We start from the raw sequence: 17,515 nt of genomic DNA on the forward strand, positions 1-17,515 counted from the left end.
GTTATTAGAGTGCTCATGATCATCACCTCTTGACCATAATCGGTGACAAAAAGACTAATGTAACACATAACCTTTATTCTGTCATACTTTTTTGTCTATTGACAAATATTTTAGCATGTGAAGGAGGGTCTGTTCTTTCCTTAAAAACGCAGACAATTTTCATTCTTGTTTTGTTTTTTTCCCCTCCTCTTCTTTCAAGGAACTTAGCTTTTTTTTTTGTATTTCTGTCGGCATAGCCATGTCCATGTGAGCACTCGTATTTTGTCAGACATGTTGTAGTTTTATGTGGCACCATTCATTTTACTATATGAAGCGGGAAAAGATCCAAGTTGGTAAAATGGCACAAAATGCAATTCCGCCATTGTTTATTGGGTTTAGTTTTTACTACTTTCAATATGCAGTAATAATGATCTGAAAACATGATTCTCCAGGACACTATGATTGTGGCTATAAAAAAATTGATTTTTTTTTCTTATTTTTGCGGTTTAAAAAAAATCTGTCATTTGGAAAAAAAATGTTCTGTGTTGTCATTTTCTGAGACCTATAACTTATTTTTCTGTCAATGGATATTTGTGATCGCTTGTTTTTTATATGCTGAGCTATAGGTTTTAATTGTACTTTTAAGGAGTAAATAAAAAGGTTCTTTTATCACTTTTAAAAATTGGATTTTTTTCTATATAGTATTCATTTACAAACTCTGAAATACTAAATAGGCTTCTTTCTTTTTTTATATCTTTATTTTTATCTGGGGATAAGGGAGTGTAATTCGAATGTTTATGTTTTTTTATTTTTATAATATCTTTTAAAACTTTTTTTTTTTTACCATCTTTTGCTTTATTTTTTTTCCTAATAGGGAACTTTACACTGTTATCATTGGAATGCCTGATGTATTTTCTGTGATACCACCGTATTGCAGTACATGGACAAAATAATGGCTTCCTATGAAGCCCAGCATGGCTGATGTGGCATGTTATCAGTGGTGATGGGCATCAAAACACAGTTCTTGCCTGTAATGTTCAGTGATCTGAGCTAGCTTTAGTTGCCGCTGTTAGGGGCAGGTACTGGCTGTAAAACACAGCTGACATCTGCCCTGCATGCTCAGGAATAGAGATGAGCAACTTTGCCTTTTTTAGGGTTGAGTCGGGTTTCATGAAACCCGACTTTCTCAAAAGTCGAGTCGAACGAAATCGGCCGACTATCGTGAAAAGTCGAAGGTCCAACTGAAACACGAAACCCAATGCAAGTCAATGGGGAAGCAAAGTCGGCAGGGAGTGAAGGACAGTAAACACACCTAATGTACATGCCGGACCACTTTTTTTTTTTAAAGTGTGCGAAATGTCTCTCTCTCTCTCCCCCACGTCATCTTGTTGCCCACAGTGTATGTCCTTGCTCAGTGGCTGAAAAAAGTCACGTGCAATGTGCAAGCATTCTGGGAAATCCAAATTTGGCGCTCGTTTTGCCGACCGCATGGCCGACTTCACGCTGTGGTCAGGTTTCGGTCGGCGAAACCCGACTTTGCCATAAGTCGGCGACTTATGAATCTGGCCGACCTGTTTCGCTCAACTCTACTCTGGAACTAAACCCACTACATACACCCACCCCATGACATACTGGTACACAATGGTGTCAAAGGGGTTAAATATATCCTTATCAGTGGCAATAGTATAAGTCATCATAACATCATAACATTATCGACCACGTTAAGGCAGACAAAATCATCAACTCTTATCCAAAGTGACGAGAGTGTCTCTCACTCCATGCTGTCCTGCTTTACACTGTCCTGCCACCCTCTTAAAATTAATGGACATTATGTAATTTTTAATTTCCCCTGTGGTGGCGTTGTAAGGAAACTGCTAAGTTTTCAAACATATTTAATTTGATTCCAGTATGTGGTTACATTCTAACCAACTCATCCTCAATACACCAGTCTAGCAAATAGGCAACATCAAAAATGACTAACTGCGCCTTAGCCAGGGCATATACTATAAGTATTTTAACTTCTTTCTTTTTATTGGCATTTATTCCTTTCTTGTAAATGACATATCATGGTGGCATGCACGTTTCAGGACTGTAGTTTCCATTTTACCTTCAGTAGCTAAGAAGCCACAATGTTCAGATAGCTTCTAATTCGATTCATTTACAAATAAAATGTTCTAAACCTTGAGAGAACTCATCAGAACTCCATGTCCTGGGTCAGTGTGGTTTATTCAGATTGTCAGACTCAATTTGCTAGTAAGACTTTGACACTGCACACAGAACAGTGTTTCAAAACCACTAGACACAACTATTACTGCAAGTGCTGAGACATTATCAAAGTGATAAGGAAAGAGAAAAGGCTCTGAATTTACGGCACACTATAAAGAAATGCCTCCTTCAGAGAGACAATTCAGAAATACGAAGTCAAGGCTTTATTGTTTTTTAATTTTTCTTTTGAAGAAACATACAAAGAAACAAAAAGGTCGACATGACCAATGTACTTCTGCAATTTCTTCTACTGAGGCTTTTAAAATCGCTTTTTTGTGATTAAAGAATAAACAATAAATTCTCAAACATGTCAACACGTAATTTTCCAGGTCAAGAGCCTAATACAATGAGTCTGTAAAGTGTAAATTGGGGCTGTTTTGCATTGGAACAGGAGGTGCAGAATAATTCATTACATTGTTCTAGCTCACTTGTTTTAAGCATTAAGCTTTCAGAAATAGGTAAAAAATTAAGAAGGCCTCATTCATTTCTCTATGTATTCACTATGTGTTGGTAAAGAGAGAAATTTCAAGCTTAAAGGGAACCTGTAGCAAGAAAAAATGCCATTAACCTGCAGATATGGGGTTAATCTGCAGGTTAATAGCGTTATCAACTTGCCTGGTGCCATAAATTACCTGAATGCTGCGGGGAGAAAATGAACTTTATTTTCCCTGCAGCGTTCCAGTTCCAGTCACAGGGGCGGCGCAGGAGTTGGTTCACTCACTACTCTGAGTATAGAGTGGAGCAGCTCTAAATACACCCCCAGCTCTGACTGACAGCAGCTCATCATTAGAACTGGCTGTCAGTCAGGGCTGGGGGCCTAGTTATAGCCATTGCTCTGTATATTCAGAGTGGTTGCTAAACCCGCACCGGGTCCACCCAGAGCACAGTGGGGGAAAATAAAGTTAATTTTCTTTCTGCAGTGTGGCAAAGTGTGGCTGTCAGTCAAAGACGGGGGCGTAGTTACAGCCGCCGCTCTGTATACTCAGAGTGGTTACTGAACACGCACTGGCACCGCCCCCATGACTGAAACCAGAACGCTGTGGGGGATAAAAAAGTTAATTTTCTTTCCACAGTGTTCGGCAAAGTGTGGATGCCGGGCATGTTAATATCGTTATGAATCTGCATATTAACCTGATATCTGCAGGTTAATAGCATTATTAACCTACCTAATGTCTGCACTTACCCGAACGCTGAGGGGAGAAAATGAACTTTATCCCCCCGCAGCGTTCCAGCTTCAGTCATGGGGGTGGTGCCGGAGTTGGTTCAGTCAATACTCTGAGTATAGAGAGCGGCAGCTCTAAATGTGCCCCCCAGCACTGACTGACAGCAGTTCATCATTAGGACTGGCTGTCAGTCAGGGACAGGGGCATAGTTACAGCCGTCGCTCTGTATACTCAGAGTGGTGACTGATCCCGCACTGGCACCACCACGTGACTGAAACTGGAAATCTGTGTGGGGGGAAATAAAGTTCTTTTCTTTCCACAGCATTCAGCAAAGTACGGATGCCGGGCAGGTTAATAACACTATTAACATGCAGATTATCCCGATATCTGCACGTTAATAGCGTTTTTTCTGGCAACAGGTTCCAATTAAGCTAATAAATGAATAATATTAATGAAGCTCACCAAAGTAGAAAAATATTTAGCATCTTTAGCAACGCAGATACACACAATGAGGTTACAAAAAGGAACAGATTTAGATGCCGCAACTAGTGTTGAGCGATACCATCCGATATTCAGAAATATCGGATCGGATAGGATCGGCCTGATACACAAAAAGTATTGGCTATCGCCGATTCAGAGACCGGAAGTCCCATTCAAGTCAATGGGACAGAAATATCTGAATTTAAAAAACCCCTTTCTTGCCTTGTACATCCTGCTCGGGAGGGGGGAAGAGTGCGGGCGGTGCGTGGGCGGACACTGTGCGTGTCTGTGTGTGCGGGCGGGGTCTGTGTGGGCCTCTCGGGGGTCTGTGCTGACTGTTGGGGGGCCTGTGCCGGCTGCCGGTGGTCTGTGCGGACTGTCGGGGGGCCTGTGCCGGCTGCCGGAGGTCTGTACAGGCCTGTCGGGGGCATGTACCGGCTGCCGATGGTCTGTACGGGCCTCTCGGGGGCCTGTGCCGGCTGTCGGTGGTCTGTGCCGGCTGCCGGGGGCCTGTGCCAGCTGCCGGTGGTCTGTACGGGCCTCTCGGGGGCCTGTGCCGGCTGTCGGTGGTCTGTGCCGGCTGCCAGGGGCCTGTGCTGGCTGCCGGTGGTCTGTGCGGGCCTGCCGGGGGTCTTGTGTGTGTGCAGGCATCGTCCGATGGGACTACAAGGCCCATTGGGCGATGCCTGCTACAATGACAGTGATTGACACATTAGCCAATGATGGAACAGTAGTAGTCCCATTATCCGGCTAATGTGTTGAATGTAAAAAACAAAACAAAAAAAAACCATACTACATATATACTACATTCATACAACATACATACTACATACATGCTACATATATACTACATTCATACAACATACTACATACTTGCTACATATATACTACATTCATACAACATACATACTACATACATGCTTCATATATACTACATTCATACAACATACATACATAGTGCATACATACTACATACATACAACATGCTACAGACATACAACATACATACTGCATACATACTGCATACAATACATTCATACAATACATACATAGACATACAGTACATATAACATAGAGAACATACTCACCATCACTTGTCACTTTGATCCCCGAAGCCAGTGTCATCTGTGGAAAAATATGAAAATAACAAACAAGCCATATACTCCCTGATCCGCAGAAATCCACGCGTGTTCCACGCCGATCTCCCATGGAGAACAGCAGCAGCAGCTGATGCGACCACTCTCTACGGGGCTCCAGGAATCCAGTGACGGGAGGTAGGTATCCTTCCGCACTGTATTCCTCCGCCACTGTAAAAAAATAGTCCCTGTAGTATGTATGCAGTAAGTAGTATGTATGTATGTATGTATGTATGTATGTATGTTGTATGTCTGTAGTATGTTGTATGTATGTAGTATGTATATAGTATGTACTATGTATGTATGTTGCATGAATGTAGTATATAACGCATGTATGTAGTATGTATGTTGTATCAATGTAGTATAAATGTAGCATGTATGTAGTATGTATGTATGTTGTATGAATGTAGTATACATGTAGTATGTATGTAGTATGTATGTATGTATGTATTATGAATGTAGTATATATGTAGCATGTATGTAGTATGTATGTTGTGTGAATGTAGTATACATGTAGTATGTATGTAGTATGCATGTATGTTGTATGAATGTAGCTTATATGTACTATGTATGTAGTATGTATGTTATATGAATGTAGTATATATGTAGCATGTACTGTATGTAGTATGCATGTATGTTGTATGAATGCAGTATATATATAGCATGTATGTAGTATGTAGTATGTGTATGTATGTTGTATGAATGTAGTATATATGTAGCATGTATGTAGTATGTATTTATGTTGTATGAATGTAGTATACATGTAGTATGTAGTATGTATGTATGCTGTATGAATGTAGTATGTATGTAGTATGTATGTATGTTGTATGAATGTAGTATATATGTAGCATGTATGTAGTATGTATGTATGTTGTATGAATGTAGTATATATGTAGCATGTATGTAGTATATATGTATGTTGTATGAATGTAGTATATATGTAGCATGTATGTAGTATGTAGGCCCGTACAGACCACCGGCAGCCGGCACAGGCCCCCAACAGGCCTGTACAGACCCCCAAGAGGCCCGTACAGACCACCGGCAGCCGGCACAGACCACCGACAGCCGGCACAGGCCCCAGAGAGGCCCGTACAGACCACCGGCAGCCGGCACAGGCCCCCGACAGGCCTGTACAGACCCCCGAGAGGCCCGTACAGACCACCGGCAGCCAGCACAGGCCCCCGTGAGGCCCGTACAGACCACCGGCAGCCGGCACAGGCCCCCCGACAGGCCTGTACAGACCCCCGAGAGGCCCGTACAGACCACCAGCAGCCGACACAGGCCCCTGGCAGCCGGCACAGACCACCGACAGCCGGCACAGGCCCCCCTGAGAGGCCCGTACAGACCACCGGCAGCCGGCACAGGCCCCCCTGAGAGGCCCGTACAGACCACCGGCAGCCGGCACAGGCCCCCGACAGGCCTGTACAGACCCCCGAGAGGCCCGTACAGACCACCGGCAGCCAGCACAGGCCCCCGAGAGGCCCGTACAGACCACTGGCAGCCGGCACAGGCCCCCCGACAGGCCTGTACAGACCCCCGAGAGGCCCGTACAGACCACTGGCAGCCGGCACAGACCCCCCGCAATCGGCACAGACCGCGCATCATGATGCGCACAGACCGCGCATCATAATGACATCATTTCAGCAGCCAATCACAGCCACAACAGTGGCTCATTGCATTATGGGGACTTCCGATTCCGGTATCCGATACTGAAAAACTATCAGTACTCGGTATCGGAATTCCGATACAGCGAATATCGGCCGATACCCGATCGGAATGCTCAACACTAGCCACAACCAATATTGACCACAGCATCCAAGGGCCCATTTACACAAGCCGAACGGTGGTACTAAATTTCCGCTGAAAGGTAAAATGGTTGTTTAGAGACCTGTTCAGACAGGCAGACTGTGATAAACGATGCACACTGAACTATTAATTGATTCAATGCCCATATGCTGCCCTTGTTCTCAGCAGCTCAAGTCCTGTTTACACAGCATGATGGGTTGCCAGAATCATTTCACCAGACTAACAAGCATTTTCCTCATTTATTGGTTGCCTGTTTAGGATGTGCAATTCATTGTCTTGTGGAAGATGGTTGATGGTCTGGGCCTTATTTTTATGTCTAAGAATGGACTCATTTCATGCTTTTACATCATCCAATACCTTTGAAATAAATTGGAATACAGTGTGCAAACCAAGTCTCATCACGTAATATCAGCACACTACTAGACAAATGTTCTCGTGGCAGAACCAGGATAAAAAACCTTGCTAAAAAGGCAAAATGTGGCTGCAACTATAAAAGGGAAAAATGGATTATAAGTGAATCAGTACCTGAGTAATGTGTTCAACAAAAACATGAATGTCAAGTCAAGGTGCACACATGCATTTGACCATATATTACATGTACAATTTTGCATCATGATAGCCTTGTACACAGTATACTATACTTTCCAGACTATCCTTTACAAATTGTGGATCCAAGAATATAATAAGTAATTAGTAATTATACTTGTTAAACCTTACCTATACTATTAACCACCATGCTAGCTTTATTTTCAAATATATAAAAAAAACAAAGGAATCTTTATATAAAAAATACCTGATGGTCAATTCAATAATACTGAGAACACAAGTTAAATGAATTTACATGTGGAAATTATGTTACAGTCACAGCATGGCTGATATTTAACAAAGCCGTATTCAACAATTAGGCTGGAGTCACACACAATGTGTAAAAATACGGTCCGTATTTTACGGCAGTAATACGCAGAAATGGTCCCTAAATAGTCATCCGTTGTCAGGGTGTGGCCACGTATTTTGCCCATGTAAGCATCTGTATGTTATCCGTATACAGGCTTGCAAAATGGACATATAATGGAGCCCTATGACAGGTTAAAACCCAAACAAAAGAATAGATATATACACATAGAATACACACACACACATATATATATACACACACACACGACATTCAGACACGTATACAGTATATATATATATATATATATATATTTTTTTTTTTATTTATTTTTTTTTTCATAGAGTTCTACATAGTAGAATAGCTGCAAAATCAATTGCCGTGTTCTGTAAAATCATTACCCAACCCGACATGAAATTACACGTTTTACATACAGTAAACCATTTCACTTTATGTATTTTTTTTATATGTCCCTGAATAATTATTAAATTAGGGATTGTGTGTAAAATTTGGGACGTCTAGATGTTAAATTAAGGGGTTAATTCGTTGGAAAAAAATGCATGGGCTCCCGCGGCAAAATCGCAACCAGAGAGGTAAGGCAGGTGAGTGAGGGCAGATTTTAATAGCCTTGAGAGGGACCATTGTTTTTGGCCCCCCCCGGCTACAAAAATCTGCCCCCAGACACCCCAAAAAAAGTGCATCTATAAGATGCGCCTTTTCTGGCAATTATCCTCTCTATTCCCATTGCCCTGTAGAGGTGGCTAATGAATTAATAACAAAGGGTTAATGTCACCATTCGATTGGAAGGTGACATTAAGCCGATTAATAATGGAGAGGTGTCAATAAGACACCGATCCCATATTAACCCTAGACTATGAAAGGGTTAAAAAACACAGACATTAATTAAAAAGTCTTTTAATGAAATAAAGACACCAAGTTTTTTACCAATTTTTATTACTCTGCTATTCCAAAATAAAACCATGATCTGCAAAAGAAAACATAAAAAAGCAACAATATCCTTACCTCTCCGCCGTTCATTCATGTCCCACGCTGTAATTCTTCACAAGGGGTTAAATAGTTTACAATGAGGACTGATGCTAATGCGACCAGCCCCACTGTAAACTACTTCAGAATGAATTAGTTCAGCTCTGCGCAGCCTTACTGGCTGCCTGGATATGAACTATTTAGCGTGGGAAAGTTTCTGACTTTTTTCCCATGCTCATCAGTTCACCTCAGGTCAGCCGGGGACTCCCGCTGAAGTCACTGAGGCTCCGTGGAGCATGGGAAAAAATGCAGAAACTTTCCCACGGTAATTAGTTCATCTCAGGGCAGCCAGGGAGCATGCGCAGAGGTGAAATAATTCATTCTGGCAGTGGTTTACATGGGGATGGTCGCATTAGCACCGCTCCCTGTGTAAACGACTTAAGCCTTTCTGATGGATTGCAGCAGGGGACCTGACTGAGCAGCAGAGAGGTAAGGATATGGTTGATTTTTTGCTTTATTTTTGTTACAGGGCGATGATTTTTGGATTAGCAGAGGAATAAATCTTGTCAAAAACTAGGTGTCTTTATTTCATTAAAATAATATTTAATTAATGTCTGTGTGTGTTTTTTAACCGGTGAATAGTCTAGGGTTAATAATGGATAAGTGTCTTATTGACATCTCTCCATTATTAATCAGCTTAACGTCACCTTCCAATTGCAAGATGACATTAAGCCATAAATATTAACCCATTAGCCACCGCTACAGGGCAATGGGAATAGAGAGGATAAGTGCCAGAAAAGGCGCATCTTATAGATTCGCCTTCTCTAGGGTGCCTGGGGGCAGATTTTTGTAGCCAGGGGGGCAAAAACAATGCTCTCTCTCAAGGCTATTAAAATCTGCCCTCACTCACCTGCTTTACCTCTCTGGTTGCGATTTTGCTGCGGGAGCCCACGCATTTTATTCCAAATAATTATCCCCTTAATTTAACACCTAGACGTCCCAAATTTTACACACAAACCCTACTTTAATTATTAGTCAGGGACATATAAAAAAAATCCATGAAATGAAATGGTTTACTGTATGCAAACCATGTGTCGTTTCATGTTGGGTTTGGGATTGATTTTACAGAAGCCGGCAATTGATTTTGCGGCTATTCTGCTATGTAGAACTGTATGAAATATAAATATAAGTGACTACCTCTTGAAGCTCATCAAGAGAATGCCAAGAGTTTGCAAAGCACTAATCAAAACAAAAGGTGGCTACTTTGAAGAACCTAGAATATAAGACATATTTTCAGTTGTTTCACACTTTTTTGTTAATTATATAATTCCACATGTGTTAATTCATAGTTTTGATGCCTTCAGAGTGAATCTACAATTTTCATAGTCATGAAAAGAAAGAAAACTCTTTGAATGAGAAGGTGTGTCCAAACTTTTGGTCTGTACTATATATATGTATATATATATATATATATATATATATATATATATATATATATATTCTATGTGTATATAGCTATTCTTTCGTTTCTTTATTAGACCTGTCAGTGTGATTTTGCTGTATCGCACACTGAATTGCCAGCTTTTCTAAAGGACACCGGGTGCGTATTTCTCGCAAGTCACACATCTGGTCCGTGTGTAATGCGTATTTTTGCGCACCCATAGACTTGCATTGGCGTATTTTGGGCGTAGTACACTGATAATCGCAGCATGCGGCGATTGGCACGGACCGTAAAATATACACGAGAAATATACGGCTGATAGGAGCTACCCCATAGAGAATCATTGGTCCGTGTGCAATGTGTAGTTTTTAACGCCTCTCACTCGTCCGTATTTCTTTCTAGCTGACGCCGGCCTTAATAATTATTACTATTTAGGTTTACTCTTACTTTATTATTTTATTTAATTTTTTAACATAAAAGTAAAAAATTAAAATCTAAAATGATATGTTATTGCAATCACCAACAAATATACAGCTTTAGTTCTGTGTGTTGTCAGATATTAGGAGACTTATTATATGGTCCACCATGAGGGCACTTTACATATAATTCTAGTCTAAAAACTGCTTCCCATAATGTGTTATTTAACAATGGAGTAACAATAGTGAAGATCCCAAAAAAATACAGACCAATCTGGAGCAATCATTAACCAATCATTATCATTAACCCATAAATATTTATTATTACATAGTGATGTTTCAAGAGTCCTGGGGAAACGCGTCAAGGCGTTCTCTATGATAAGTAACCACTATGTGGTATTTTTTCCAGATGCTTATTTCTTTTGCTGGACTCATTTCTGGGCCATAGTTATATCTTTATAGCACTGGTAGAGGTTTCCATATCTAATAAGTAAGCAATTCTTGGCACTTATTTAGCAACCTCATAGTGGACTCAAAAATCTTTTTGGCCACTTATATGTATATTATACCACTGTCGGGTCATACGTCAATAGTACTATGAATGTCGTCTAATATGATCACTTTTTTATAATGTGAAGTGATCCATACATGTTTGCTATTCATTTAAGGAGCATTTACAGGCAAGATTATCTGATTAAGCTTGATATTATGCTAAGTCCCTTTTCTCACATGTGTGAAAAATTTGCATTATACTTTGTTTATGATTTATAGTTCCCTGCAAAGGATTTTCCACTACATCTTCCTTCCTCTTCCTTCATTCCCTTCCTATCAATTATTGTTTTCCCACCTTTCAACTAGGGTGAGGTAGGGGAGAAAGGGTCAGTCTACGTTGAGTGGGGGGCGCCAAAAAATCGTTCTCTTCTAGGGTGCCAACCTCCACGGTAAGGAAGGTGTTCCGATAGGATTATCGTAGTTCCTTTTTTAGGGCTTTTTATGGTCTTCTACAGTTGATTTATTTGAGGAAAAAAAATGTTTTCCTTTTCACGGGAACAGGTGTTTTTAAAAAAAATGATTCTATTAAAAAAGTATTTTTAAGGGAATACATGTTCACCAAGTATATCTATATATTCCTTTACTTATTCCTAAGTTTGATGTGATGTTTCAAGAGCCATACATTTTTTTTATTTTTTTCTGCGACATAGTCAAATCAGCACTAGTTTTTTTCCGGGATGAGTTGTATTTTTAAGTGGAATCATTTTGGTGTACATACAACTTATTAACAAACTGATAGTTTCTTCAGTGTTTTATGGCTTTCTCTCCAATATCTATAGCTAAGCTGTGAGCTATGATGTTCTCTCACTATCCAGATTCACCGCTAAATGGCTGCTGCATTTCCTGCTTCTGCTTTTTTACTTGCATTGTAAGTACCTCTTGATTGGTTGTGCCATGTGATGTGATAGCTGCAAGACTCTTGTTGATGTAATCTTCTGTAATATGTAAAATGACAGCTGTCATTTAAAGTGATATGCACTAATAAATTGCCAATTGTTTGAATTTGCAGGGTCAGTGAATTCCTAAAAATTCAACACAAATTCAATTTGTATTACTATTGTAGCAATAATATATTAATATTAGCGAAACTTGCTAATTTTATAGATACTAGCGTAAAAATGTGCCCTTGTGTGTTGTGTTTGGAAGCTGTTCAACAGTAACTGAGAACACTAATTGCTGTTAGTGTTGTTTGCAAAGCATATAAATGTATCAGCAGCACAAACAAAAACAGCATGCAAGAGAGAGAGAGCAGAAGGCAAACTCAATTACACATGCTGTCTTCTGTAATTTTCATCTAAACATTGCATGTATACTTTTTTGCCTACATAGGAAATGACTGCCGTACTGTGGTCAAGTTGCACCACCACCGAAAAACTTATCTATACAGTCTCTACATGAAATGTGGATTTGATTACCTATTTTACTATTATTATATTTACTGAAGAAAGCCATTCCAATTCAACTGCCCAAGTATGCAACACCAAAAATTGGTGTGCAGTAAAGTAGGAAATATCCAGAATCGGTGAATGCGACTAAAGAGTTTATCCCACACAAACAGTACATATCTAATAAATGTGCCCCTGCTATGTACAGTGTAATGACTGTGTCAACCTGCCTGAAAAAGCTGCTTCAATTCATGATTGGCTCACAGTTCCTGGCCACGGGAAATAGTACAAGTCCCTTGTGATAAATGAGGATACAGATGAAACAGCACGGGTTGCAGATGCTGCTATCTGAGGTAACAAATTTTCCTGCCTGATTTCACAAATTTGTCTACCTGAGGTAAAACATTTCCTTACCTGTTTTATCACAGGAGTGAGTGTTTCTAACACATATTCAGCCCTCTGGGCTCATCATAAATCAAGTCAGTGACTTTAGCACTGCAGAGGTCACTGAGCTTATATGCCACTGACTGATTTATGATGAACTCACACGACTGGTGATGCAGCAGGAACATTAGCTATGTGATAAAACAAACAAGTAAATATGTTCGCTCAAAAGGCATCAGCTGTGAACCCCTGCTATGTCTCTGTATACTCACTTATCATTAGTGACTTATGCTCCCTTTCCCCTTGCCACAAACTGTGGTATGTGTCTACCAAGAACTGGAGCCGTTCTACATGGTCGGACAAAGCCATTACACAGCTCATAGCATTGACACATTTATAAGGTTATCTCAGCACAGGAACAAGAACTATTAACTAAAATGTATAGTAAAAGAACATTACATGAGTAAGGTACAAAGTTAGTTTACTGTCCTGATAAACTGTAAACTGCAGGTTAGTCCACCGTTTTCCAGTAAGTTATATGGTTTTTCAGGATAGCAATTTAATACACTTCTGTCCCACACAGTAAAAAGGTATTCGTTGGAGAGGGCACTTATGATCAATGATTGAAAGATGCCCGACTAATGGCATCCATGGAAAGCATCTGTTATATCAATCCAATAAAATGTATATGTTAACGTATACATTATAGAAATAAATAAAAAAACATTGGAAATGTGACAGATGGCCGATGCATGGCATCCATCGATCAAATCTTGAATATGCTGCAATTAGAGACAAGTTAAAGAAGGACACATCTGTACGTAATCTAAAAGAATTCAAATACATCATGGTCTGTAAAATCCCAAAGATATGCTGAAAAGGTAACTCAGTTTACAAGGTCTCATAATCAAGTATGAAAAATATGTAAATAAACATGGTGCCATTATTAGAGCCTCAAATCAACCTCAGGACCCCAGCATATACAGTATTTTGACCAGCAGTGGTATCAATAATGTCAGGGTAAAGAGTACCTTGCATTATAACTTCATGGTGCAAAAGATTTTACAATGTTTCTAATTTATACAAGTTTTTTGTGGAAATAATTGATATGATATTGTTAGGGAAAAGAGATTATTGAAGGATGCCTGGGATATCAATGCAACCGCAATAATGAAGGATGTATGCATTATAATATACCGTAAAAGTTATTGTGATAATGTCCCTACAAGTTACAAGACGTTTAATTCGTACTGGTCCCGGTAAAGCATAGTTCTGAAATGCAGTGTTTTTGCAAAAACATTCATCTTCCTGAGCTCTGGTGTGACACACATACAGGTCATGTTCAATGTATAGGTCTCTTGTGTTACTGCTAACCTTAAGCTTATATTACAGCATGGGTGGGAGTACACAAACACAGGGGCTAATGATGTCTGAAACGTTAATGTCTATTGGAATATGGTCAAATTTATTTTATGTAATGGAAAGAAAAATACCCTGGAAAAAAAAGCATTTGTTGAGATTCTTTATTTCTATGGATTCTCATACATTAGGAAAACTGCCACCAGCATTAAAAGGCAGGCAAGAAGATGGTCCAGGTGTGCCCACATCGTAGATCAATCTTGGAGATGGTCAAAATAGGCACTCGTCTAATTTAAGATCAAGTTCATTCAAAGTCAGCTCGCACATATCTAACATATACAAGAACTGGAAATGCTGATGGATGGATGGATGGATGGATAGATAGATAGATAGATATTACCTAGATAGATAGACAGACAGATATGGGATAGATATATATATTCTTGGTGCCTACTACTGAGTCCTTCAGTGACAGTAGGTTGATATTTAATAGATTTGAAATATTATTATATATGCACCACAAAACTGTTCTGCACCACATATGTGTAATAATGCACAGTTATTAATAATGGACAGACACTTCACTGCTAATAACCTACACACCTCAGATGACCACCATATAATTAATTTTGTTACCTACAAAAAGATGACAGCTCCTGGGATGTCCAGAATACTACTTGGAAAAGTGAACACTGATAACCCTAATTTTGAAATCTGAAGATACTATAATAATATTATTTATATAAGAAAATAGTAACAGGACAGAGGTGCAGGGAATTAAGCAAAACAAAAAGCACAAAAAAACTAAAGTATTCAATAAATGAACAAGAATGTGTCAGTCCTGATCCTGCATACAACTACAAATGCTATTATAATAACAGTAATGATATTAGTAACGCAGAAAGAATATGAAAAGCCTTAACAGAATGATTATAAATGACACTAAAGTAAATTAAATGCACGTAGGAATAATACGGCTCAGAGGAAAGTTCCTACATATATTCATTTACTATTAATGATTCCATCTGCCTCATTTCTTCTCTATGTGTACAGTATGTTACACACTGTATGGGACTATGTGTTGGGGCATGTAGCTGGAGGTTCTAAGGGGTTAAGTGAAGCACATAAAATCCATAAAAGTGACCTGACACAGGGGAAGCCATGTGTGTAATGCTGGGGTAGATTAGCTGAACATTTGTACTAGCGTGACACCTGCTTGTTTCCCCCAAGAACACAGGCAGGACAGTACAGCACTTACCCGCCACCTCAATCTCCACTTTTCGTTACTTTTTAACTTTTCGTTACTTCCAGAATGTTGTGAATAGAAGAAGGAAACCTGATGATGGCTGAAATAAAAAAGGCAAAATCAAAACCAGTTGAGCCCCTGGTGCTGCCGATCTCTGCGCTGCGCCTGGCTGTTCTGTGCAGGGCTGCGGTCTATAAATATTGACCCTAACACTTGCTCAGTACTTTACTTGCTCATGGAACAGGTCTGTGTTACCGTACACCATGGTAATACTCAGATGAAGTTCTCAGCTGCTCAGACAAAGCAGTGGATTGGCTCACTACCCTCCAACAGACTGCCTGCCTGGAAATACCATTTCACTGCCAGCTATACAGATGCTGTGCGCCTTTCCAGGGGCCCAAATCAGGCGAAGAAATGAAACATATGTGCTCACCTTTACAAGGAACACTTGAGCTACTCCTCAGTGCAAATCTAACATGCACAGAGCTCCATATGTCAGACCCAGATTAAATATGACTGTACTGCCTCCCACGCTGCTGAAGCAGCACTCTTTGTTGGGGGGGTGGCAGCATTTGATCTCTACGGCTATGCTTTTGGTACCCAATGAGCGATGCGGGACGATTTAGGGTCCTGGGGAGCCTGCACACTACAGGTAGCGCTCCAGACCTTAGTTTTAAATAAAATCTAAGAATTGTACTTTCCAGCACATGCACTATGACTTGTATACAATGCCTTACTTCAACAGGTGGCGCGAGGTGTTGATTTGCCAAAATACATTTCTAATAGTTTAACCCCTTAGTGACGGAGCTAATTTGCAACTTAATGACCAGGCCAATTTTTACAATTCTGCCGACTGTCACATTGAAGTTATAACTCTGGAACACTTTAACGGATCCCGCTGATTCTGAGATTTTTTATCATGACATTTTACTTCATGTTAGTGGTAAAATTTCTTTGATATGACTTGCGTTTATTTATGAAAAAAACCATCAAAATGGCGAAAATTTTTAAAATTTAGCAATTTTTAAACTTTGAATTTTTATGCCCTTAAATCAGAGAGATATGACACAAAAAATACTTAATAAATAACATTTCCCACCTGTCTACTTTGTTAAAAGTTGGCCAGCAATTTCTCATTTTTACAACAAAATTTACAAAACCATTTTTTTAGGGACCACGTCACATTTGAAGTAACTTTCAGAGAAAATACCAAAAAAGTGACACCATTCTAAAAACTGCACCCCTCAAGGTGCTCAAAACCACATTCAAGAAGTTTATTAACCCTTTACGGGCTTCACAGGAACTGAAGCAATGTGGAAATAACTTTTTTTTACAAACATTTTACTTCAGAACCAATATTTTTTATTTTCACAAGTGTAAAAAGAGAAAATGAACTACAAAATTTGATGTGCAATTTCTCCTGAATTCGCCGATACCCATACAGTTGTGGCGAAAAGTATTGACACCCCTGCAATTTTGTCAGATAATACTCAGTTTCTTCCTGAAAATTATTGCAAACACAAATGCTTTGTTATTATCTTCATTTGACTTAAATTAAAAAACACAAAAAGAATTGTCCTAAAGCCAAATTGGATATAATTCCACACCAAACATAAAAACGAGGGTGGACAAAAGTATTGGCACTGTTTGAAAAATCATGTGATGCTTCTCTAATTTGTGTAATTAACAGCAGCTGTAACTTACCTGTGGCACCTAACAGGTGTTGACAATAACTAAATCACACTTGCAGCCAGTTGACATGGATTAAAGTTGACTCAACCTCTGTCCTGTGTCCTTGTGTGTACCACATTGAGCATGGAAAAAAGAAAGAAGACCAAAGAACTGTCTGAGGACTTGAGAAACCAAATTGTGAGGAAGCATGAGCAATCTCAAGGCTACAAGTCCATCTCCAAAGACCTGAATGTTCCTGTATCTACCGTGCGCAGTGTCATCAAGAAGTTTAAAGCCCATGGCACTGTGGCTATCCTCCCTAGATGTGGGCGGAAAAGAAAATTTGACAAGAGATT

At 39.7% G+C, this 17,515-nt stretch overlaps 1 protein-coding gene across 14 annotated transcripts in view; it reads right to left on the minus strand.

Annotated features, from left to right (window-relative positions):
- Positions 1 to 17,515, minus strand: part of BMPR1B (bone morphogenetic protein receptor type 1B) — a 708,903-nt gene that overhangs the window by 290,147 nt on the left and 401,241 nt on the right. For 11 of the 14 annotated variants that reach the window (XM_073589827.1, XM_073589836.1, XM_073589890.1 and 8 more), the window contains one exon: positions 15,501 to 15,588. The exons of the other annotated variants lie outside the window; for them this stretch is intronic. The gene's annotated coding sequence lies outside the window, so the exon portion shown is untranslated. The remainder of the gene's footprint in view (positions 1 to 15,500; positions 15,589 to 17,515) is intronic. 14 annotated transcript variants of the gene reach the window in all.

The sequence above is a fragment of the Dendrobates tinctorius genome, unplaced genomic scaffold, assembly GCF_039654945.1.
Source record: "Dendrobates tinctorius isolate UK_male_01 unplaced genomic scaffold, ASM3965494v1 ptg000011l, whole genome shotgun sequence".
In the NCBI taxonomy this organism is placed as follows: Eukaryota; Metazoa; Chordata; class Amphibia; order Anura; family Dendrobatidae; genus Dendrobates; species Dendrobates tinctorius.